General features: G+C 52.6%; 1 protein-coding gene and 1 non-coding gene across 2 annotated transcripts in view; both read left to right on the top strand.

The window, feature by feature from the left end:
- The window catches only part of LOC140395669 (cytoplasmic phosphatidylinositol transfer protein 1-like), a 471,494-nt gene that overhangs the window by 266,268 nt on the left and 179,514 nt on the right, over positions 1 to 25,712 (top strand). The window lies entirely within an intron of this gene.
- LOC140395788 (U2 spliceosomal RNA) lies at positions 10,660 to 10,848 on the top strand. The gene has a single exon (XR_011936302.1). It is a non-coding gene; the product is annotated as a U2 spliceosomal RNA (small nuclear RNA).

Raw genomic sequence — 25,712 nt, 5'->3', positions numbered from 1 at the left:
CAGGAACTAGCACGCCAGATTTTGTGTATGTGAAGATTGCCAACATTCATCATCATTACCCCACTGAAACAGACCCCAACCTCTGTCACACACACAGATCAGCGTGGAAATCCTGAAGTCACGGTCAGGGCTCCGGCATAGGCATTCCACCCATAGAACTGGCAATCATAAACTTCAACTTCCTCCATCACAGTCAGGAATCCCATAAAAAGTTGTGCCTTGTTTAATCACGTATAACTGAGTTTTTAACAGCAATGTGATTAATAGAATTTAATGCATAACAGAACTGGCCCTGAAAAAATATATAATTTATTATTAAAAATATGTAATTATTCCGAATGATTAATTCTTACAATTTTTAACTATATTTTATCAATTATTTTTCAAGTTTTTTCCAGAATATTTTAGCTTCTACCTTCACCTGTATGGTTGTCCCAACCCTTAATTTGTTACATGTAAAACATTTCTATGAGTAATTTTATTTTACTCCTTTTTGTTTCCTAATTGTGTATTTGTGAAAATCTTTTAATATGATTTTCTGTTGGGACAGCTTGATGACATCACCCCTGCTCCGTGCAGTGAACATCCAATAAAGATTGCTCCAATCCTCTGTTGCATCATGGCGCTGAGATCCCAGGTCCGATCCCGGCTCTGGGTCACTGTCCGCGTGGAGTTTGCACATTCTCCCCGTGTTTGCGTGGGTTTCGCCCCCACAATCCAAAAGATGTGCAGGGTAGGTGGATTGGCCACACTAAACTGTCCATAGTGTCCAAAAATAAAGGTTGGGTTAGGTGGGGTTACAGGGATAGGGTAGAGGTGTAGGGATAGGGTAGAAGTGTGAGGATAGGGTGGAGGTGTGGGCTTAGGTAGGGTGCTCTTTCCAAGGTCCTGTGCAAACTCGATGGGCTGAATGGACTCCTTCTGCACTGTAAATTCTATGATATTAAGGGATATGGAACCAGGGCAAATAAATCGGGTTAAGATACAAATTTGCTGTGATCTATCTGAACGATGGAACAGACTCCAAGGGTCGATTGGGCTATTTCACGTCCAATGAAATTTCTACCTGCTTATATTGTGCTTCTGCCTATTCATTTGCCATTTTCTTTTAATTGAGACTTAAGTATGAAATGGAAAATAAATTCCCTGTTCTTCGATAGGTAGTAATGTAACCTCACTATTTTAAAAGGGAGGTAGCAAGAAACAAGAAATTATAGATCAGTCAGCCTGATGTCAGTAGTGGGGAAAATGCACCCAATATTATAAAAGATTTACCAGCAGAGCACTTGGAAATCAATGGCAGGATTAGACAGAGTCAACATGGATTTATGAAAGGGAAACAATGTTTGACAAATCTACTGGAATTCTTCAAGGGCAGGCATGGACAAGATGGGGCGAATGGCCTCCTTCTGTGCTGTAACTTTTCTATGATTCCATGTAACTAGTAGAATTGCTGAGGGGGAGCTAATGGATGTGGTATATTTGGTCTTTCAGAAGGCTATCGACAAGATCACGCATAAGAGATTAACATGTAAAATTAAAGCGCATGGGATTGGGGGTAGTCCATTGAGATGGATTGAAAAAGCTGTTTGGCAGACAGGAAACAAAGAGTAGGAATAAACAAGTATATTCCAAGTGGCATGCAGTAATGCGACATCGCAGGGATCAGTGCTCATACTCCAGCTATTCACAAAGCATATTAATGATTTAGAGGAGGGAACTAAATATAATGGATGGGATTCTTCGACCCCCCGCCAGGTCAGAGAATCGGCGGGGGGTGGCGTGAATCCCGACCCGCCGCTCTGACGCCAGCTGCCGGCGGGGGCGGGGATCGCGCCGTTCGGGGGCCGTTGGCAGTGGGCCCCCCAACGATTCTCCAGTCCCCGATGGGCCGAGCGGCTGCCCGTTTTCGGCCAGTCCTACCGGCGTGAATTACACAAGTTCTGTAATGGCGGGACCTGGCTCTGAGGGTGGCCTGCGGAGTCCTCAGAGGGGCGCGGGAGGATCCGGCCCCAGGGGGGGCCCCACGGTGGCCTGGCCCGCGATGGGGGCCCACCGATCTGTGCAAAGCTCCGCCATGGCCGGCGCGGAGAAGAAACCCCCTTCGCATGCGCAGGGATCACGGCAGCGGTTCTGGGAACACGCTGGCGCTCATGCTCATGCGCCAACTTGTGGCGGCCGGCGGAGGCCCTTCGGCGCACCTTCCGGGCTGCCCGACGCCGGAGTGGTTCACGCCACTCTTTGCTACCAGTTCGGCCTGCCCTGCCGGATACCGGAGAATCCCACCCGATATCTCCATAATTGCAGATGACACAAAGCTGGGTAGGAGGGTGAGCTGTGAGGAGGATGCAGAGATGCTTCAGTGGTGATTTGGACAAGTTGAGTGTACAAATGAACGACAAATGCAGTATAGTGTGAATAATGTGAGGTTATCCATTTTGGATAGTTTAAGAGGATGTGCAACAAGATTTGAGTGTCCTTTTACACCAGTTGCTGAAGGTAAACATGCAGGTGCAGCATACTGTGAAGAATGCAAATAGTATGTTGGCCTTCATTTTTTTTTTTATAAATACTTTATTGAAAATTTTTGGTCAACCAACACAGTACATTGTGCATCCTTTACACAATATTATAACAACACAAATAGCAATGACCTATTTTATAAACAAAAAATGAATAAATAATAAATAACAAAAATGAAAACTAACCCTAATTGGCAACTGCCTTATCACAAGTAACACTCTCCAAAAATATAATTTAACAGTCCAATATATAATTATCTGTAGCAACGACCTATACATATTATACAGTATATATTAACAACCCTGAGAGTCCTTCTGGTTCCTCCTCCCCCTGCTGCTGCCTTCTTTTTTCCATTCCATCTATCTTTCTGCGAGGTATTCGACGAACGGTTGCCACCACCTGGTGAACCCTTGAGCCGACCCCCTTAGGACGAACTTAATCCGCTCTAGCTTTATAAACCCCGCCATGTCATTTATCCAGGTCTCCACCCCCAGGGGCTTGGCTTCTTTCCACATTAGCAAGATCCTGCGCCGGGCTACTAGGGACGCAAAGGCCAAAACATCGGCCTCTCTCGCCTCCTGCACTCCCGGCTCTTGTGCAACCCCAAATATAGCCAACCCCCAGCTTGGTTCGACCCGGACCCCCACTACTTTTGAAAGCACCTTTGTCACCCCCATCCAAAACCCCTGTAGTGCCGGGCATGACCAAAACATATGGGTATGATTCGCTGGGCTTCTCGAGCACCTCGCACACCTATCCTCCACCCCAAAAAATTTACTGAGCCGTGCTCCAGTCATATGCGCCCTGTGTAATACCTTAAACTGAATCAGGCTTAGCCTGGCACACGAGGACGACGAGTTTACCCTGCTTAGGGCATCTGCCCACAGCCCCTCCTCGATCTCCTCCCCCAGCTCTTCTTCCCATTTCCCTTTTAGTTCATCTACCATAGTCTCCCCTTCATCCCTCATTTCCCTATATATATCTGACACCTTACCATCCCCCACCCATGTCTTTGAGATCACTCTGTCCTGCACCTCTTGTGTCGGGAGCTGCGGGAATTCCCTCACCTGTTGCCTCGCAAAAGCCCTCAGTTGCATATACCTGAATGCATTCCCTTGGGGCAACCCATATTTCTCGGTCAGCGCTCCCAGACTCGCGAACTTCCCATCCACAAACAGATCTTTCAGTTGCGTTATTCCTGCTCTTTGCCACATTCCATATCCCCCATCCATTCCCCCCGGGGCAAACCTATGGTTGTTTCTTATCGGGGACCCCCCCAAGGCTCCAGTCTTTCCCCTATGCCGTCTCCACTGTCCCCAAATCTTCAGTGTAGCCACCACCACCGGGCTTGTGGTGTAGTTCCTCGGTGAGAACGGCAATGGGGCTGTCACCATAGCCTGTAGGCTAGTCCCCCTACAGGACGCCCTCTCTAATCTCTTCCACGCCGCTCCCTCCTCCTCTCCCATCCACTTACTCACCATTGAAATATTAGCGGCCCAATAATACTCACTTAGGCTCGGTAGTGCCAGCCCCCCCCTATCCCTGCTACGCTGTAAGAATCCCTTCCTCACTCTCGGGGTCTTCCTGGCCCACACAAAACCCATGATGCTCTTTTCAATCCTTTTAAAAAAAGCCTTCGTGATCACCACCGGGAGGCACTGAAACACAAAGAGGAATCTCGGGCGGACCACCATCTTAACCGCCTGCACCCTCCCTGCCAGTGACAGGGATACCATATCCCATCTCTTGAAATCCTCCTCCATTTGTTCCACCAACCGCGTTAAATTTAACCTATGCAATGTGCCCCAATTCTTGGCTATCTGGATCCCCAGGTAACGAAAGTCCCTTGTTACCTTCCTCAACGGTAGGTCCTCTATTTCTCTACTCTGCTCCCCTGGATGCACCACAAACAACTCACTTTTCCCCATGTTCAATTTATACGCTGAAAAATCCCCAAACTCCCCAAATATCCGCATTATTTCTGGCATCCCCTCCGCCGGGTCTGCCACGTATAGTAGCAAATCGTCCGCATACAAAGATACCCGGTGTTCTTCTCCTCCTCTAAGTACTCCCCTCCACTTCTTGGAACCCCTCAACGCTATCGCCAGGGGCTCAATCGCCAGTGCAAACAATAATGGGGACAGAGGGCATCCCTGCCTTGTCCCTCTATGGAGCCGAAAATATGCAGATCCCCGTCCATTCGTGACCACGCTCGCCATTGGGGCCCTATACAACAGCTGCACCCATCTACCATACCCCTCTCCAAAACCAAATCTCCTCAACACCTCCCACAAATAATCCCACTCCACTCTATCAAATGCTTTCTCGGCATCCATTGCCACTACTATCTCCGTTTCCCCTTCTGGTGGGGCCATCATCATTACCCCTAACAGCCTCCGTATATTCGTGTTCAGCTGTCTCCCCTTCACAAACCCAGTTTGGTCCTCGTGGACCACCCCCGGGACACATTCCTCTATTCTCATTGCCATTACCTTGGCCAGGATCTTGGCATCTACATTTAGGAGGGAAATAGGTCTATAGGACCCGCATTGTAGCGGGTCCTTTTCCTTCTTTAAGAGAAGCGATATCGTTGCTTCAGACATAGTCTCGGGGGCAGTTGTCCCCTTTCCGTTGCCTCATTAAAGGTCCTCCTCAATACCGGGGCGAGCAAGTCCACATATATTCTATAGAATTCGACTGGGAATCCATCCGGTCCCGGGGCCTTTCCCGCCTGCATGCTCCTAATTCCTTTCACCACTTCTTCTACCTCGATCTGTGCTCCCAGTCCCACCCTTTCCTGCTCTTCCACCTTGGGAAATTCCAGCCGATCCAAGAAGCCCATCATTCTCTCCCTCCCATCCGGGGGTTGAGCTTCATATAATTTTTTATAAAATGTCTTGAACACTCCATTCACTCTCTCCGCTCCCCGCTCCATCTCTCCTTCCTCATCCCTCACTCCCCCTATTTCCCTCGCTGCTCCCCTTTTCCTCAATTGGTGTGCCAGCAACCTGCTCGCCTTCTCCCCATATTCGTACTGTACACCCTGTGCCTTCCTCCATTGTGCCTCTGCAGTGCCCGTAGTCAGCAAGTCAAATTCTACATGTAGCCTTTGCCTTTCCCTGTACAGTCCCTCCTCCGGTACTTCCGCATATTGTCTGTCCACCCTCAAAAGTTCTTGCAGCAACCGCTCCCGTTCCTTACTCTCCTGCTTCCCTTTATGTGCCCTTATTGATATCAGCTCCCCTCTAACCACCGCCTTCAACGCCTCCCAGACCACTCCCACCTGGACCTCCCCATTATCATTGAGTTCCAAGTACTTTTCAATGCACCCCCTCACCCTTAGACACACCCCCTCATCTGCCATTAGTCCCATGTCCATTCTCCAGGGTGGGCGCCCTCCTGTTTCCTCCCCTATCTCCAAGTCTACCCAGTGTGGAGCGTGATCCGAAATGGCTATAGCCGTATACTCCGTTCCCCTCACCTTCGGGATCAACGCCCTTCCCAGCACAAAAAAGTCTATTCGCGAGTAGACTTTATGGACATAGGAGAAAAACGAGAACTCCTTACTCCTAGGTCTGCTAAATCTCCACGGGTCTACACCTCCCATCTGCTCCATAAAATCTTTAAGTACCTTGGCTGCTGCCGGCCTCCTTCCAGTCCTGGACTTCGACCTATCCAGCCCTGGTTCCAACACCGTATTAAAATCTCCCCCCATTATCAGCTTTCCCATCTCTAGGTCCGGAATGCGTCCTAGCATCCGCCTCATAAAATTGGCATCAGTTCGGGGCATATACGTTTACCAAAACCACCGTCTCCCCCTGTAGTTTGCCACTCACCATCACGTATCTGCCCCCGTTATCCGCCACTATAGTCTTTGCCTCGAACATTACCCGCTTCCCCACTAATATAGCCACCCCCCTGTTTTTCGCATCTAGCCCCGAATGGAACACATGCCCCACCCATCCTTTGCGTAGCCTAACCTGGTCTATCAGTTTCAGGTGCGTTTCCTGTAACATAACCACATCTGCCTTAAGTTTCTTAAGGTGTGCGAGTACCCGTGCCCTCTTTATCGGCCCGTTCAGCCCTCTCACGTTCCACGTGATCAGCCGGGTTGGGGGGGCTTCCTACCCCCCCCCCCCCCCCCCCCCCTTGTCGATTAGCCATCACCTTTTTCCAGCTCCTCACCCGGTTCCTACGCAGCTGTATCTCCCCCAGGCGGTGCCCCCCCACCCATCCCCTCCCATATCAGCTCCCCCCTCTCCCCAGCAGCAGCAACCCAGTAATTCCCCCCTCCCACCCACCCCCGTTAGATTATGTTGGCCTTCATAACAAAAGGATTTGAGTACAGGTGTAGGGATGTCTTGCTGAAGTCATACAGGCCCTTAGGGAGTCCACACCTGGAATATTGGGCGCAATTTTGGTCTTCTTCTCGAATCATAGAATCATAGAATTTACAGTGCAGAAGGAGGCCATTCAGCCCATCGAGTCTGCACCGGCTCTTGGAAAGAGCACCCTACCCAAGCCCACACCACCCTATCCCCATAACCCAGTAACCCAACTCAACCAACACTGAGGAAGGATGTTCTTGCTATAGAGGGAGTCCAGATAAGGTTTACCAGACTGATTCCTTGGGTGGCAGGACTGATGTATGAAGAGAAATTGAGTCGGTTAGGATTATATTTGCTGGAGTTTAGAAGAATAAGAGGGTATCTCATAGAAACCTATAAAATTCTAACAGGACTAGACAGGATAGGTGCAGGAAGGATGTTCCCGATGGAGGATGAGTCCAGAACCAAGGGTCACAGTCTGAGGATACAGGATAAACCATTTAGGACAGAGACGAGGAGAAATCTCTTCACCCAGAGAGTGGTGAGCTGTGGAATTCGTACCACAGACAGTAGTTGAGCCAAAACATTGTTTGTTTTCAAGAAGGAGTTAAAGACAGCTCTTGGGCTAAAGGGATCAAAGGATATGGGGGAAAGAGGGACAGGCTATTGAGTTGGGTGATCAGTCATGATCATAATGAATGGCAGAACAGGCTAAAAGGGCAGAATGACCTACTTCTAGTTTCTATGTTTCTCTGCTTTGACATTTACAGTCAGGAGGCAGATAAATGGCCCACTTCCAGATCTAATGGTAATTCTCTGAGATCAGAGATGATTCATAAGATTTTCCCCAAAATTCTGAATTTCTTGGCCCCCATTAAGATGTTTCCCCAAGAGCATGGTTGAGTTGTGCATCAGTGTATTGTGGGTGAGATCTCTTTCCTGCCACAATATGATAGAGTAAAATCAAATCTCCTGTAGACAGTGCCACCATTCTGCTGTCACTCATTTCCCTTTTATAGCACAGTTATCTTCTCTCATCCTTACCACCATCTCAGAAAAGTGGCGTTTTGGCAATTAAGTGCTAATGTCAAAATCGCTGATCTTATTTAAACAAACGTTGTGTGCTTCATGTTATGAAAAGGGACCGTTTTACACTTGAGATGAAATTACTGTCAATAAAACTTCTGTGATATGAGAAAGACCACTTGGAAAAGATACGCTGTCATTTACAAGAACTTTTGAGTTTTGTGTTGCATTCCAGAGAGTTGAGTGCTCCAGTGAATGTTCATAAATGTTTTATATCTATCTTCTCAAAACAGGGGAAGAGCACGGTCCTGTTGGGCCACCATCAGCAGTGAAGTATAAAAGAGAATGGGGAAGAGCACAGAATCAGCTGGAGACACCAACAGCAGCAAAGGATAAGAGAGAGAGAGCAGGGTAAGAAAGTGGAGCTGGCTGGAGATATCGGCAGTAGTTAAGGATAAGTGTGATAGAGAGTGGGGGAATAGCACAGACACTGCTGGAGCCATCAGCAACATGAAAGATTAGAGAGAGAGAGAGAGTATGGGGAAGAGTATGGAGCCGCTGGGGTCACCGGCAGCAATAAAGAAGAAAAAGAAAGAGATGGGAAATGGTACAGACCGATTGTAGACACCAGCCACCATTCCATGAGCCAAATCAAACAGGAAAAATCAAGGAATGGTATCATTGTGACATCTCAATCAGTAGAGAGCACGGGGAAACAGAAAGGAGCCAGGATGGGTTCAAAAAAGTCAGACATAGGAACATAGGACTCTGGAGCAAGAGTAGGCCATTCAGTCCTTTGCGCCTGTTCCACCATTTAATACTATCCTGGCAGATCTGGTTGTGGTCTCAACTCCACTTTGCCATCTGCCTCCCATAACCTTTCATTCCCTTGCCTATCACATATCTGTCCAACTCTGCCTTGAATAAGCTTAGCTATGTTACTCTCAGTCTCTTTGTCCAAGTCATTAATATAGATTATAAATAGCTGAGGATTCATCCTTGCAGGACTCCAATGGTTATAGCCTGGCAACTTGAAAATGTCCTGTTTATCCATATTCTGTCCTGCTTGTCTGTTACCCAATCCTCCATCTTTCCAATATATTATCCTCAACTCCATGAGCCATTTTCTCACATATCAGCCTTCCATGTGGCACTAAAATGCCTTTTGAAAGTATAGCACATCTCCTGATTTGCTTTTATCCACCCCACTAGTTGAATCTTCAAAAAACTAATTTGTCAAATGTTACGAAGCACGCTGATGTTAAAACCCAGAAGAGTAACTTGGAACACCGATTTGTAGTGATGTATGTGGTTTTTTTTGTATCTGACGAACTATGTACAACCCAGTGAGGAACAGTCCAGTCATTGTGTGAACAATTAATAAAGAACATTTGTTAACTTAAAGACAAAACATACACAACAAGAAGGACTATAACGCGCTGTGACACTTAAGTATACTGATGACTATACACACAGGATTTTACATGAAATTATCACTTGGTCTCCAACTACCTACATTTACCTGAACTCTGAGACACCCCTTTTCCCAAACAACATTCGATTTTAAGTAGCTTTGTCAGCTAAACCCAGCAAGTAATTACCAGCAAATTACTGCGGTGCTGGAATCTGAAACCAAAGAGAAAATGCTGGAAAATCTCAGCAGGTCTGGCAGCATCTGTAGGGAGAGAAAAGAGCGAATGTTTCGAGTCCGATGACTCTTTGTCAAAGCTCCACAATTACCACAACCAGGTTAAGGTGGCCACTTCTTGGAAATAGTCTTCAGGTTCAACTCAGGTGGAAAATGGCTACTTCTTTCAGGAGACTAGGGGCAGAATTCTCCATTTGGGAGACTTGGGTCAGGTTTTACAGACCACCCCGCTGCGTGTTTTCTGGTGGTGGAGGAGGCCCGCCAGTGGGATCTACCACTGGAATTTCCCGTTGACAGCACCTCTCGCTGCTAGGAAATGCGTGCTCCAGAGTGGGACCGGAATTTCCCGCTGGCGTGAACAGGCGGTAAATCCCGCCCTGGGTGTTGCCACTGGGACTGAATTGCATGCGCTTCGCATTCCAGTTGGAGGCCCTATTCAGAAAATGAGCCAGGACATGTAAATGAGCCAGCACTCAGCCCACATAAATTTAGATCAATTCCAGTTCCTGCTGGTGTCTGATTCGCTGGGGCCGGAATTAGCACTGGAGAGCCTGACAGTCTGGAGCTCTTAAAAGCATAGAACATAGAACATTACAGCGCAGTACAGGCCCTCCAGCCCGCGATGTTGCGCCGACCTGTGAAACCAATCTAAAGCCCATCTACACTATTCCCTTATCGTCCATATGCCTATCCAATGACCATTTGAATGCCCTTAATGTTGGCGAGTCCACTACTGTTGCAGGCAGGGCGTTCCACGCCCTTACTACTCTCTGAGTAAAGAACCTATCTCTGACATCTGTCCTATATCTATCTCCCCTCAATTTAAAGCTATGTCCCCTCGTGCTAGACATCACCATCTGAGGAAAAAGGCTCTCACTGTCCACCCTATCCAATCCGCTGATCATCTTGTATGCCTCAATTAAGTCACCTCTTAACCTTCTCTCTAATGAAAACAGCCGCAAATCCCTCAGCCTTTCCTCATAAGATCTTCCCTCCATACCAGGCAACATTCTGGTAAATCTCCTCTGCACCCTTTCCAATGCGGCGACCAGAACTGCACGCAATACTCCAAATGCGGCCGCACCAGAGTTTTGTACAGCTGCAACATGATCTCATGGCTCTGAAATTCAATCCCTCGCTTCTCGGCCTTTTGGCTAAGATCAAGTGTAGATTGAGCCTTTGGTTCAGATCTGGTATGTCTCTCTTGTGGGGACCATGAATTGGATTCAATTTGAATTAGTTTTTTGGAGCAGGTGAGGAGCTGGATTAGGGGTTTGCCCTGACCCACACTCTGAGCCCTGGCTTTGTAACTCAGAAAAAGTAAAAGCTAACACACCGTACGCCTTCTTAACAACCCTCTCAACCTGGGTGGCAACTTTCAGGGATCTATGTACATGGACACCGAGATCTCTCTGCTCATCCACACTGCCAAGAATCTTACCATTAGCCCAGTACTCTGTCTTCCTGTTATTCCTTCCAAAATGAATCACCTCACACTTTTCTGCATTAAACTCCATTTGCCACCTCTCAGCCCAGCGCTGCAGCTTATCTATGTCCCTCTGTAACTTTTAACATCTTTCCGTACTGTCCACAGCTCCACCGACTTTAGTGTCATCTGCAAATTTACTCACCCATCCTTCTACGCCCTCCTCCAGGTCATTTATAAAAATGACCAACAGCAGTGGCCCCAAAACAGATCCTTGTGGTACACCACTCGTCAGCCTTGAAGAGAGCTTATAGGAGACCTATCCCCAGTTTCTCTGAGTTGGAGCTTGATCAAAAGCTGGATGTGGTGGAGGAGAAGAGGAACACCCTCTTCTCCCAGGCGGGCCGGAGACTAAAACCTGCCATTGTCAACAAGGCTCCGGAGAAGGTGGTAGAGGTAGTCAGTGCTGCCAACCTCACCAGGATGACTGGAATCCAGTGCAGGAAGATGAATGGACTTCTTAGAACAGCTAGGATGAGTCACCACCTCTGTGCCCCTGGCATCACTCCTGTCCCTCACTCCTCACATCATCCCTCACTCCCCTAGAGGCGAGCCAAAACACACCTGCCTACATTTCCCATACATCCCACCCTCCACCAAACCCCAACACCTATATTGGCCTCTTTGGCCAGGTGCCTTGCACACACATGCCACCAGCTACAGACCCCCTGTGGAACTCGCCTCCATGCATCTCACCAGGTCCTTTATGTGTCCCCTCGGACAAGGCGGCCCATAATCGGTGAGAGTGCCAGAAAACTGGATGGGGCATCACAGGCCTGCAAATCCAAACCCCCGTGGAGCAGAGGGTGATGGAGCTAGCAGGCGAGGCGAAGGAAAGGGCAGTCTCGGAAGCTGAGGTCAGCATACGGCAACCAAGTAAGATCGCAATGATATCCTTGTGAGTTACCCCTCTCCCACAGATTACTCCTTCCCTAGGTCTCATCATGTCTCTTGTCTTTTGGCTTGCAGGACCACCATCAGACGAGGCTGGGCTGTCCTGTGTCCCTGCCCACCAGCCACATCCCTAGCACACCCTGGTACCTAATTCCAGGGAAGACACCAACCTCTCATCACCTCTTGCTGTCACCTGCACTCTCCACCATCGCAGAGACTATCACCTTGGTGGGGCATTTTAATGAAGAGGCTCCTGGGTCACCTTCTGGTGCCCACTTCACACAGGCTGCAGCACATCAGGTGGAGTCAGGGACTCCAGAAGGAGTGGGAAAACTGAGGGTTGCCTGATCCCAGGAAACAGCTGTAGTCCGGACAAGTGTTGCATTTCTGGAAGGTATGACCCCATCACTGGTAGAGATGCAGACCCAGAGCCAGGATTTACAGGAGGGGGTGTCAGCGACTTTCTAGCGCCTGCAGGTACAGTTGGATAAGTCCAACCACCTTCAGGCACAGTAGATTTTGCAGACAACGCGTGGTACCCAGGCCAACATTCAATAGATGGCGTCCACAGTATAAGGCTTGGGGCAAGAAATCATAGCCATGGGTCTAGACATCCAAGGCTTGGGAAATCTGTGCGGACAATGGCTGAGGCGACTGAGAGGGGAGCCCAGTCACAGGCAGACATGTACCGGGCCCACATGGACATTGCTGCAGCACTCCAAAGCTTGGCCCAGTCACCAAAGGCCATGGCTGAGGGCATCGAGAACATTGGCCGGTCGCTGACTGACCTTGGCCAGTCACAGCGGGACATGGCACAATCTCAGAGGGACATTGCACAGTGCCAGAAGGACACAGCTAAGTGAAAGACATATCTCACTTGCTAAGGAACGTGTGCCAGTCTCACTGCTCCATGGTTGAGGGCATCAAGACTACGGCTCAGACAAGAGCGGGCCTCCGGGGCTGGCAGCGCCAGGTGGCGGTGGAGCTTCCGGAAATCACTTTGGCCTCACCTCTGATCCATGGAGTAGCCCAGAGGCCATCGAGTACCCCTAGGGAGGAGAAAGCGAAGGGCTCCTGCCATTGTCTCCCAGAGGGGAGATGCTTGCACACTTTAGTGCTTCCAAATCCCCTTACCTGGCGCTGGCACATCCGATGGGCAGTGGGCAGAACAGGGTGGCACGTTGTCACCAGTGACACCCAAAAGTCAGTTGGGCCCATCCAGGTCCAGGCCCTCCAGAGGACTGCCGCCAAAGGCATCTCAGGTCAGAGGGCAAAACACGCCGTACGCCACCTACACTCTGATGTGCTGTCTGGGGTAACACCTAGAAGGAGCGGTAGAGAACATAAAATTAGAAAGTTAGACACTACTTAAGTTGGCACAGGTGTAGCACATTGGGGTTAGGCCACGGCAATGTATGTAGTTACCAGTAAACTCTTTTGCACCAACATTCCGACCTGCCTCTATCCTCTGTCTGAAGGGTGTTCAGGATGGGCTGGGCCTGGGTGTACAGAGTTGGGGGAGTGGGGTGTTGGTGGGTGGGGGATTGGGGGCTGGAGAATGTGGCAGGAAGGCCCCCCCATGATATTTGAACGTCCCACCTGGAGTAACCCTCAGCGAGAGGTGGCAGGGTACTGGGCCTGATGTGTGAGGCTGCCCTGTATGAATGCTTACCCAGTGAGTGAGCTCCCCTGATTGGGATTCGTGCTTCCGATATCGTGAAGCAGAGAATTCAGCCCGAAATCCCCCGGGGAGGCAATGACGTAGTGGTATTGTCACTAGACTAGTAATCCAGTCACCCAGGGTAATGCACTGGGGACCCGGTTCGAATCCCGTCGCAGTAGATGTTGAAATTTGAATTCAATAAAAATCTAGAATTAAAAGTCAATTAATGACCATGAAACCCTCGTCAATTCTCGTAAAAACCCATCTGGTTCACTAATATCCTTTAGGGAAGGAATGTGATTGACTCTTAAACAGGGGCTGGTTTAGCACACTGGGCTAAATAGCTGGCTTTTAAAGCAGATCAAGACAGGCCAGCAGCACGGTTCAATTCCCGTACCAGCCTCCCCGAACAGGCGCCGGAATGTGGCGACAAGGGGCTTTTCACAGTAACTTCATTGAACCCTACTTGTGAAAATAAGCGATTTTCATTTCATTTTCAACCGCAATTAGTGACAGGCAACAAATGCTGGCCTTGGTTGCGCACCCGCATCCCGTGAAGGAATTTTTAAAAACATAATGCAGTTGTGATGTTAGCTGTCTCTCTCTCACTAGTTAGTATTCTACAGTTAAATTATTTCTTTCTCTTATTCATCCTGTAAAGTTGTTTTTTGGAGGGGATCTGTCAACTTCATTATCTCTCCACTTTGAAGTTACCACCTCTGTAGCCCCATTATTTAATCGCATATGTAAAATAATTGTTTTCCACAAGTATTCACATCTCATAATTTCTCCAGACATCTGCCTTCAATCAACTCCCTGCTTTACTTTTTAATTTTAACACAAAGACAATTTACCTTTTGTCAAACCACATCAGATACCACCATTATTTTCTAGATGCATTGTTTAAACTTCCTTATTAGAACATAGAACATACAGTGTCGAAGGAGGCCTTTCAACCCATCGAGTCTGCACCGACCCACTTTAGCCCTCACTTCCACCCTATCCCCGTAACCCAATAACCCCCCCCCCCAAACCTTTTTGGTCACTAAGGGCAATTTATCATGGCCAATCCACCTAACCTGCACATCTTTGGACTGTGGGAGGAAACCGTAACCCAATAACTCCCCCAAACCTTTTTGGTCACTAAGGGCAATTTATCATGGCCAATCCACCTAATCTGCACATCTTTGGACTGTGGGAGGAAACCGGAGCACCCGGAGGAAACCCACGCAGACACAAGGAGAACGTGCAGACTCCGCACAGACAGTGACCCAGCGGGGAATCGAACCTGGGACCCTGGCGCTGTGAAGCCACAGTGCTATCCACTTGTGCTACCATGCTGCCCTTGTTATATTCCAACATTTTCTCAATGATTGATGGTAGGCTAATTGGCTGTGGTTCCCCATTTCTCTCTCTCTCTCTCCTTTCTTAAATAACGGTCAGTAAGAAGTCTTACAACACCAGGTTAAAGTCCAACAGGTTTGTTTCGATGTCACTAGCCTGTTGGACTTTAACCTGGTGTTGTAAGACTTCTTACTGATCTCACCCCAGTCCAACGCCAGCATCTCCACATCATTAAATAACAGTGTTACATTTGCTAACTTTCAATCTGTTGACACCATTCTAGAATGGGGGCCTGGAAGCCACTGGTATTCCGCGATGGAGGAGGCAATTTGAATGCAGGAAGTGACAATCTGGAATTGCTCTCTTCAGACACCTGGAGGACAAGATCACACCTGCATCTGTGGCTATCTGGGCCCTGTTTGTTTGCTGCCTTTTAACATTAACAGCAACATTAAGAGCCAAGATTAAGGGAATAAACTCGACAAAACCTTGAGTGGAGTCCCTTTAGGTGATTGGTATTTCAACCAGCTAGCATCTTCCTGCAATTCCTGCAACCGACTAGATACCAGACATGCAGGCCTTGTTCAAATTGCAAGCAGCTGACGAGGTTGAGAGGGGGTGCAGATGCTAAACAAGTCTGCACCTCCTAAAACCATGCTTAGGCTAGGCAGCACACAAAGAACGATACAGCAGAGGAACAGGCCCTTCAGCCCTCCAAGCCTGTACCGGTCATGATACCATCCTTGGCCAAAACCCTCAGCACTTCCTAGTGCCATATCCCTCAAGGAAAGATAACCATTCGGCTTGGAAGTTGGAATGTGCCTTGACATGAACAATCACCCACACCACAGAAAGTGTACACAAGACAGCCATGATTGTCCATGAGCTGCATAAACTTGGTTTCTGCTCAATGAAAGACCAGGGGCGAAATTCTCCGGAAACGGCGCGATGTCCGCCGACTGGCGCCCAGAACGGCGCAAATCAAACGGGCATCGCGCCGCCCCAAAGGTGCGGAATGCTCCGCATCTTTGGGGGCCGAGCCCCAACCTTAAGGGGCTAGGTCGGCGCCGGACGATTTTCCGCCCCGCCAGCTGGCGGAAAAGGCCTTTGGTGCCCCGCCAGCTGCTGCGGAAATAACATCTCCGGGCGGCGCATGCGCGGGAGCGTTAGCGGCCGCTGACAGCTTCCCACGCATGCGCAGTGGAGGGAGTCTCTTCTGCCTCCGCCATGGTGGAGACCGTGGCGGAGGCGGAAGGGAAAGAGTGCCCCCACGGCACAGGCCCGTGGGGGCACCCCCCGGGCCCGATCGCCCCGCGACACACCCAGGACCCCGGAGCCCGCCCGCGCCGCCTTGTCCCGCCGGTAAGGTAGGTGGTTTAATTTACGCCGGCGGGACAGGCATTTTAGCAGCGGGACTTCGGCCCATCCGGGCCGGAGAATCGCGCGGGGGGGCCCGCCAACCGGCGCGGCGCGATTCCCGCCCCCGCCGAATCTCCGGTGCCGGAGACTTCGGCAACCGGCGGGGGGTCGGAGAATTTCGCCCCAGATTAGCCAACAGAGGCTCCATTTGTGAGGGTAATTATACCTTCTACTGGCATGGAAAGCGAGCACAAGACTTCCATGAGCATGGTGTTGGCTTAGCAGTGAGCTCTCGGCTGACACATTAAATTGAGCCGCCATGGGAACCTCCCAGCACCTCGGGCGAAATTCTCCTTCCTGCCCCGCCACATTTCTGCCCCGACCGGCCGGCGGGAGTCTCCGTAACACCGGCCGGTCAATGGGGTTTCCCATTGTGGGGCAGCCCCACGCCGTCGGGAAACCCCCGGGCGCAGGCAAAACGGAGACTCCCGCCGGCGGAGAATGACGCCCCTCATCTCTGTGGCCATCATCTGACAGAAATGCAATCATCATCATATACGCCTATGCACCAACTCTGCAAGCCAGCATCTCAGACAAGGAACATTCCTGTGACTCCATAGGTAATGTTCTGAGAAGCATTCTAAATGGCGAGAGGCTTCTCATCCTGGGTGATCTCAGCACCTGTGTTGTACAGTTGTTCATGGCTGACATACCCCAGTTGTCATGGGTGGGTAAGATCAACTATGACAGACACCACCTTCTTGAGTTTTATAACTTGAATGAATGAACTCTGACATAGAATTATAGAATCCCTACTGTGCAGACAAAGGCCACTCAGCCCATCAAGGCTGCACCAACCCTTCGACAGACACCATGTCTCGGCCCAGTGCTCACCCTGGGCGAAATTCTCCAGTATCGGCGCGATGCCCGCCGACTGGCGCCTAAAACGGCGCAAATCAGTCGGACATCGCGCCACCCCAAAGGTGCGGAATGCTCCGCATCTTGGGGGGCCGAGCCCCAACCTTAAGGGCCTAGGCCCGTGCCGGACGAATTTCCGCCCCACCAGCTGGCGGAAAAGGCCTTTGGTGCCCCGCCAGTTGGCGCGGAAATGACGTCTCCGGGCGGCGCATGCGCGGGAGAGTTAGCGGCCGCTGACGGCATTCCCGCGCATGCGGTGGAGGGAGTCTCTTCCGCCTCCGCCATGGTGGAGACCGTGGCGAAGGTGGAAGGAAAGTGCCCCCACAGCACAGGCCCGCCCGCGGATCGGTGGGCCCCGATCGCGGGCCAGGCCACCGTGGGGGCACCCCCCGGGGCCAGATCGCCCCGCGCCCCCACCAGGACTCCGGAGCCCGCCCGTGCCGCCTTGTCCCGCCGGTAATGTAGGTGGTTTAATCTACGCCGGCAGGACAGGCATTTTAGCGGCGGGAGTTCGGTCTATCCGGGCCGGAGAATCGCCGGGGGGGGGGCTCGCCAACCGGCGCGGCGCGATTCCCACCCTCGCTGAATATCCAGTGCCGGAGAATTCGGCAACCGGCGGGGGCGGGATTCACGCCAGCCCCCGGCGATTCTCCGACCCGGCGGGGGGTCGGAGAATCTCGCCCCTTATTCTTGAAACTCCACCTAAGGGGAAATTTAGAAGGGCCAACCCACCTAACCTGCACATCCTTGAACTGTGGGAAGAAACCAGAGCACTCAGAGGAAACCCACCCAAACACGTGGAGAATGTGCAAACTCCACACAGTTAGTTGAGGTCAGAATCAAACTCAGATCCCTGGCGCTGTGAGGCAGCAGTGTTAACCACTGTGCCACCATGCTGGCCACCAGGACAGCCATTACCACAAAGTATCATGATGACACTCAAAGTCTGGACATCGACACCAACTAGGCCTGATCATCACAAGAAGGCACAAGCTGCCCAGTTTTCTGCACAGCCAGATCTACCATAGATTGTGACACCAACCACTCTTGACAGCAGCAGAGGGAATGTTTACCCCTGAAAGTTTTGTCGTTCCAAACAGGAAAGCTTGCCACATAGTAACATCCTTTCACATGTGATGATGCAAAATACTGATTGCTACCCACTAACCGTGTACAAGTGATCGCTAGTGCTGCAATTGATGAAGCTTGGAAATTAATCATCTTTGAAGCAGCAGAAGCACCATTTTGTAAAAGAGGAACCCACAACAAGGACTGGTTTGAGAACTACTGCAGGCTCACCTGGATAGTAGATTTCATTGTAACTTGAGCATTTTTAGATTAATTTCATGTTATATTCATTGTAATAAGCTGACAACAGGAATTGTATCTGTCCGAGCCCCCACTGGAGGAGGGAGGGATGGGCCGCTTTCTGGACCAATGGAGGTTTCCGAAGGTGGAAGAGGGACTGGTGGCGGGATTGGGGGCCCCGATTGGGCTGGAGGAGCTGGCCAAAGGGATAGGGAGCATGCAGGCGGGGAAGGCACCGGGGCCGGACGGTTTCCCGGTTGAATTCCATAAAAAATATATGTACCTGTTGGGTCCGTTGCTAGTTAGGACCTTCAATGAGGCAAGGGAGGGGGGGACTTTGCCCCCGACGATGTCCCGGGCACTGATCTCCTTGATCCTGAAGCGGGACAAGGATCCCCTGCAGTGTGAGTCTTACAGGCCGATTTTGTTGCTAAACGTAGATGCCAAGGTGCTGGCGAAGGTCTTAGCCACGAGGATTGAGGATTGTGTGCCGCAGGTCATCCACGAAGACCAGATGGGGTTCGTGAAGGGGAGGCAGTTGAACGCGAATGTGCAGAGGCTTCTGAACGTTATCATGATGCCGGCGAGGGAGGGGGAGGCGGAGATAGTGGTGGCGATTGGCGCTGAGAAAGCCTTTGATAGGGTAGAGTGGAGGTACCTGTGGGAGGTGCTGAAGAGGTTTGGGTTTGGGGAGGGGTTTGTCAGGTGGGTTAGGCTGTTGTATGAAGTCCCGATGGCAAGTGTGGCCATGAACAGGAGGAGGTCTGAGTACTTTTGGTTGCACTGAGGGACGAGGCAGGGGTGTCCCCTGTCCCCCCTGTGGCGATTGAACCCCTGGCTCTGGCACTGAGGGAGTCAGGGAACTGGAGGGGGTTGGTGTGGGGCGGGGAGGAGCATAGGGTGTCGCTCTATGTGGACGACTTGCTGCTATATGTGGCGGACCCGGTGGGGGGATTGCCGGAGGTAATGAGGATCCTCAGGGAATTCGGGGATTTCTCGGGGTACAAGCTCAATATGGGGAAGAGCGAGCTGTTCGTGGTTCACCCAGGGGACCAGGAGAGGGGGATTGGCAAGCTCCCACTAAAAAGGGCGGAGAGGATCTTCAGGTATTTGGGAGTCCAGGTGGCCAGGAGCTGGGGGGCCCTGCATAGGCTTAATTTCACAAGGCTGGTGGAGCAAATGGAGGAGGAGTTCAAGAGGTGGGACGCGTTGCCGCTGTCCCTGGCGGGTAGGGTGCAGTCAGTCGAAATGACGGTGCTCCCAAGGTTTTTGTTCCTGTTCCAGTGCCTCACCGTGTTAATCCCGAAGGCCTTTTTTAGGCGGGTCATCAGGAGTATAATGGGGTTTGTGTGGGCGCGAGGGACTCCGAGGGTGAGAAGGGTGTTCCTGGAGCAGAGTAGAGATAGGGGGTGCTGGCACTGCCCAACCTCTGTGGGTACTACTGGGCCGCCAATGCAACGATGGTGCTCAAGTGGGTGATGGAGGGGGAGGGGCTGCATGGAAGAGGCTGGAGACGGAGTCTTGTGTGGGTACGTGTCTGGGGGTGCTGGCAACGGCGACGCTGCCGTTCCCTCCAAGGAGGTATACCACGAGCCCGGTTGTGGCGGCTGCCCTCAAAATCTGGGGGCAGTGGAGGCGGCACAGGGTGGAAGTTGGGGCCTCGGTGTGGACCCCAATACGGGGGAACCACCAGTTCGTCCCAGGAAGAACAGATGGAGGGTTTTTGGGGTGGCACAGGGCAGGGATACGAAGGTTGGGGGACCTGTTTGTGGACGGGAAGTTCACAAGCCTAGGTGAGCTGGAGGAGAAGTATGGGCTCCCCCTGGGGAACACCTTTAGGTATCTACAGGTAAGGGCGTTTGCCAGGCGGCAGGTGGTGGAATTCCTGCGGCTGCTGCCACGCACAGTACAGGACAGGGTGCTCTTGGGGGGTGGGTGGGAGTGGGGAAGATCTCGGAAACTTACCAGGTGATGCAGGAGGAGGAGGAGGCCTCGGTGTTGTAGGTGAAAGGTAAGTGGGAGGAGGAGTTGGGAGAGGAGATCGAGGAAGGGACGTGAGCAGATGCCTTAGGGAGGGTGAATTCTTCCTCTTCGTGCGCGAGGCTCAGTCTCATACAGTTTAAGGTGCTGCACAGGGCACACATGACCGGGACAAGGATGAGCCGGTTCTTTGGGGGCGAGACAGGTGTGTTAGGTGCTTGGGGAGTCCAGCGAATCACTCCCATATGTTCTGGGCATGCCCAGCGCTGGAGGAATTTTGGAAGGGTGTAGCGAGGACGGTGTCGAGGGTGGTATGTTCCAGGGTCAAGCCGGGCTGGGGGCTCGCAATATTTGGGGTGGCAGAGGAGCTGGGAGTGCAGGAGGCGAAAGAGGCCGGTATTCTGGCCTTTGCGTCCCTGGTAGCCCGGCGGAGGATTCTTCTTCAGTGGAAGGATGCGAGGCCCCCAAGCGTGGAATCCTGGATCAACGATATGGCGAGGTTTATTAAGTTGGAGAGAGTGAAATTTGCCTTGAGAGGGTTGGTACAAGGGTTCTTTAGGCGGTGGCAACCGTTCTTAGACTTCCTGGCAGAACAGTAGACATTGGTCAATGGCAGCAGCAACTCGGGGGCGGGGGGGGGGGTTTACTTTATTTTTGTTGTTGTTATTTACACTGGGGGGTCTGAGGGGGTGTATATATTTGTTGTGCTAAGTCGGGGTGTTAATGTTAATTTATTATTTATGTACAGGGGGAGGGGGGTGTGGAGGGTTGCTTTTTTGGCTGTGTTTTGTACTTAACCCTGTCGGGTTCCTTTTTCATTTTGTTATTGATATTTTATGAAAGCCTCAATAAAAATTATTTTTAAAAATAAATAAATAAATAAGCTGACAACCAAAGCTGACAATGCCAAAGTGTCATTTTGTCCTAACACTGTAATAAATACGTTATTTTGAACTCTACTTTGTAATTATTCATGCATTAATTAAGGGTTATTGCATAATTAGGAACAAGCTCGAAACAGATGATTGACCAAATGGTGTACCTCAATTAAGCTGGAATTGAAAATAGTAATTAATTAAGTAGTTCTGTTGAAGCTTATTTAAAAGCTTATAAGTTCAAATTGGAGTAAAAAGCTGCTGTGAGATTTCTGCTTTGGATGGGCATCAAATCATATATTTCGTGCTAAACTCAGCATATGCCTTAACCAAAACGGACAGTAGGCGATTGTACAAAGTCAGATGGAAAAAGGCATTGCAAAATAAACATTGTCCTTTTGAAAGGTATGTATGTAGTCAGAGTCCAAATAAAACAAACCAATAACTAAATTAACCAGTTATGAAATTACACAGGCATGGTCTGAGATAAGGGGCGAAATTCTCCGTTATCGGCGGAAACTCCGCCGATCGGCGCAAAAAACGGCGCAAATCCCACTTGCGTCACGTCATAAAAATGGGCCGATAGTCTGCGGCCCGAAATGGGCTAGCAGCGACGTAACGGGATCCGCGCTTGCGCAGTGGTTCACGCCGTGCAGCGTCATACGCGCTGCACGGCGTGACGGCTCATAAGGCCGCGCAGCTCCCCCCCACCCGACCGGAACAGCCGACCGCAACACCCGACTTGATGGCTGGCCGTTGCTCAGCCCCGAGGTTCGAGTCACGCGATGTGGAGGCGCTCCTGGATGCGGTGGAGCAGAGGAGGGACGCCCTGTATCCCGGGCACGGCCGCAGAGATGCCCCACGCCACAGCCGGCGTCTGTGGAGGGAGGTGGCAGAGGCCGTCACCGCTGTGGCCCTAACACCACGGACAGGCACCCAGTGCCACAAGAAGGTGAACGACCTCGTCAGAGCAGGCAGGGTGAGCGTCCCCCATATCCCCCATATCCCCTCTCCCCCAAATCCCCCCCTCCCCCATATCCCCCCCTCCCCCATATCCCCTCCTCCCCCATATCCCCCATATCCCCCCTCCCCCATATCCCCCCTCCCCCATATCCCCCCCTCCCCCATATCCCCCCCCTCCCCCATATCCCCCCTCCCCCATATCCCCCCTCCCCCATATCCCCCCCTCCCCCATATCCTCCATATTCCCCCCTCCCCATATCCCCCCTCCCCCATATCCCCCATATCCCCCCTCCCCCATATTCCCCATATCCCCCCCTCCCCCATATCCCCCCTCCCACATATCCCCCATATCCCCCCTCCCCCATATCCCCCCTCCCCCATATCCCCCATATTCCCCCCTCCCCCATATCCCCCCTCCCCATATCCCCCCTCCCCCATATCCCCCATATTCCCCCCTCCCCCATATTCCCCATATCCCCCCCCTCCCCATATCCCCCCTCCCACATATCCCCCCTCCCCCATATCCCCCCTCCCCCATATCCCCCCCTCCCCCATATCCCCCATATCCCCCCTCCCCCATATCCCCCCTCCACCATATCCCCCATATCCCCCCCTCCCCCATATCCCCCATATCCCCCCTCCACCATATCCCCCCCTCCCCCATATCCCCCATATCCCCAAGTGAATCCAGCCCTAACCTTAACCTCTGCAATGCACGCGCAACCGATGGCGTGCATTCATATACCTGCCTAACACTGTTGCCTTTGACACTGAGACCCGGACCCTCCAGCATGCGACGCCCGCAGGATGCCCCTCGGAGACCACGGGAGACGGAGAGACCCGAACCCTCCAGCATGCGACGCCCGCAGGATGCCCCTCGGAGACCACGGGAGACGGAGAGACCTGGAGCAACAGGGAGACGACACCCCCGTCACGTGCGGGAGCGACCACCCAGCGATGAGGGGGGCAGCCACAGGCCCCCGTCACATCCGAGCCAGGACACCACTACCCAGGACACCACTATCCAGGACACCCCTACCTGGGACACCACTACCCAGGACACCCCTACCCGGGACACCACTACCCGGGACAGCACTACCCGGGACAGCACTACCCGGGACAGCACTACCCGGGACAGCACTACCCAGGACACCCCTACCCGGGAAGACGAAATACCGGACAGTGACTCAGAGTGGATGGGTGGAGACGAACCCCCACCCCAAAGTGCCATGGACTCAGAGTGGGACGAAGAGCACGACACAACGCCACTGCTGTCACCAACACCCTCCACCATCGCAGAAACACTCACCACGGTTGGGCACTTTAGTGATGAGGCGTCTGGTACACTCACTGGTGCGCACAACACAGCCGTCCCGGTACAGCAGGTGGAGGTAGGAGCAGCAGAGGGACCGGGCGGTCGGAGGGCAGCCCAGGCCAAGCGAACATCTGCCGCCCAGATGGATCCCGGGTTCCTGCAGTTACCACACCCACACATAGATCCGATGCAACCACCGACACGGAGACGAGCGAATAGGGTGACGGGTGGCTTGCGGCGGCTGCGGTCGCAGGTGGAGGAGTCCACCCGCGTCCAGGAGCTGGGAGTGGTCCCGGTCATGCGTGCCACCCAGGCTGACACCGCACGGGTGGCGTCCGCGGTGGAGGCAATGGGTGCGACGGTGTCAGACATGGGGAACGGTTTGCGAGACCTGGGGCCTTCCGTGCAGGCGGCGTCTGTGGCCCAGGAAATGGCTGCCCTCTCACAGGAGGCCATGAGCCAGTGCCAGCGCCAGATGGCAGAGGCGCTCAACGCCATAGCCCAGTCTCAGCAGGCCATGGCCCAGTCTCAGCAGGCCATAGCCCAGTCTCTGCAGGCCATGGCCCAGTCTCTGCAGGCCATGGCCCAGTCTCAGCAGGCCATCGCTGAGGGCATCGGCGCCAGTGGCCATGTGCGAGCTGGCGTCGCACTGTCGCAGACAGGGTTCGACAACCCCCTGGGCTCCATGGCTGCAAACCTGCAGACCCCTGTCGATACCAGCACGGGCCTCCAGGACTGGCAGCGCCAGATGTCGGGGGCGCGTCGGATGGCCAGTCCGTTCGCATCCCCCACCCATGTAGAGGCCTGGGGGCCATCGGGCACCCCGAGGGAGGAGGAGGTGGTGTGGTCCGTCCCGGCTCCCTCTGTAGGGGAGGTCCCGGTACACCGCGACACCTCGGACTCCCCCCCTTCCGTCCCAGGTGCATCGGGTGGGCAACGGGCAGGACAGGCTGGCAGCTCGCCATCCCAGTCGCCCGGGGCCGCAGCCTGGCCCATCTAGGCCAGGACGCCCCAGGAAACGGCCGCCAAAGGGATCCAGTGTCAGAGGGCAGGAATCACAGGAGTCCACCTCCAGTTCTGCTGTACCGTCTGGGGAACCACGTAGACGTAGTCAAAGGGCCCGTAAGGCCAAACAATTAGACACTGAGTAAGTTGGCACGGGTGCAGGGCACAGATGAGTTTTAGGCGCTAGGGCACGTGCATGAACTCCTTTGGTTATTAAAGTCAATGTTACACCTACCGAAGCTGCCTTTGTGCTCTGTCCAAAGTGTGCGGGGGTGTCATGTACGTTGAGCGCAAGTGTGTGTGTGAGGGGTGGTCTTACCTCAGCCCCAGGTGAGTCTGCCCCCTTCCCCCTGGGCCGCCATCAACATCCCCCGGGCAGAGGACGGGACCGTGCGCTGCAGTGTCACAGCCGCATGCAGGGATGGTCCGGGTGGATGGTGGTACTGTGGCCATGGGTCAGACATAGTCCAACGATGTAGAGCCAGGAGCTCATCGGAGGCGGGTTGTCATCATTCTCCATGGCCTGCGATAGACACGCGTCCACCCGCAACTGGGTGAGCCCGGCCCGTTGTGCCGCCGGTGGATCGGCAATTGGGAGTGGGGGGGTGGTGTGCATGCGGGTGGGGTGTGTGGGGTTGGGGAGGGGGGTGAGGGTGCTGGGTGGGTGGATGGGTGGGGGGTGTGGGTGGTCGGCTGTTGTCATGGTGTGCGGTCTGTGGCCATACTACCCGATTCCCACGCCCATCTAGTCAGTGAAGCGGGCGTCTATCAGTCTGTCCCGTGCCCGCTGGGCCAGCCGGTAACGGTGGACAGCCACCCGTCTGTGTCTACCCCGTCTGCCCTGACCATTGCCCCCATCCCCCTCATCTGGGGAGGACTGGGCCTCTTCCTGCTGCTCCTCCACTCCGCCCTCCTCTGCCTGCGGCACATCGCCCCTCTGCTGGGCTATGTTGTGCAGGACGCAGCACACCACAATGATGCGGCCGACCCTATCTGACCGATACTGGAGGGCGCCCCCAGAGAGGTCCAGGCACCTGAAACGCATCTTCAGCACGCCAAAGCACCTCTCGATCACTC

The sequence above is a fragment of the Scyliorhinus torazame genome, chromosome 18, assembly GCF_047496885.1.
Source record: "Scyliorhinus torazame isolate Kashiwa2021f chromosome 18, sScyTor2.1, whole genome shotgun sequence".
NCBI classification, from domain to species: Eukaryota; Metazoa; Chordata; class Chondrichthyes; order Carcharhiniformes; family Scyliorhinidae; genus Scyliorhinus; species Scyliorhinus torazame.
The sequence above is the reverse complement of the archived record's forward strand: the minus strand, read 5'-3'. Positions and strand labels throughout refer to the sequence as shown.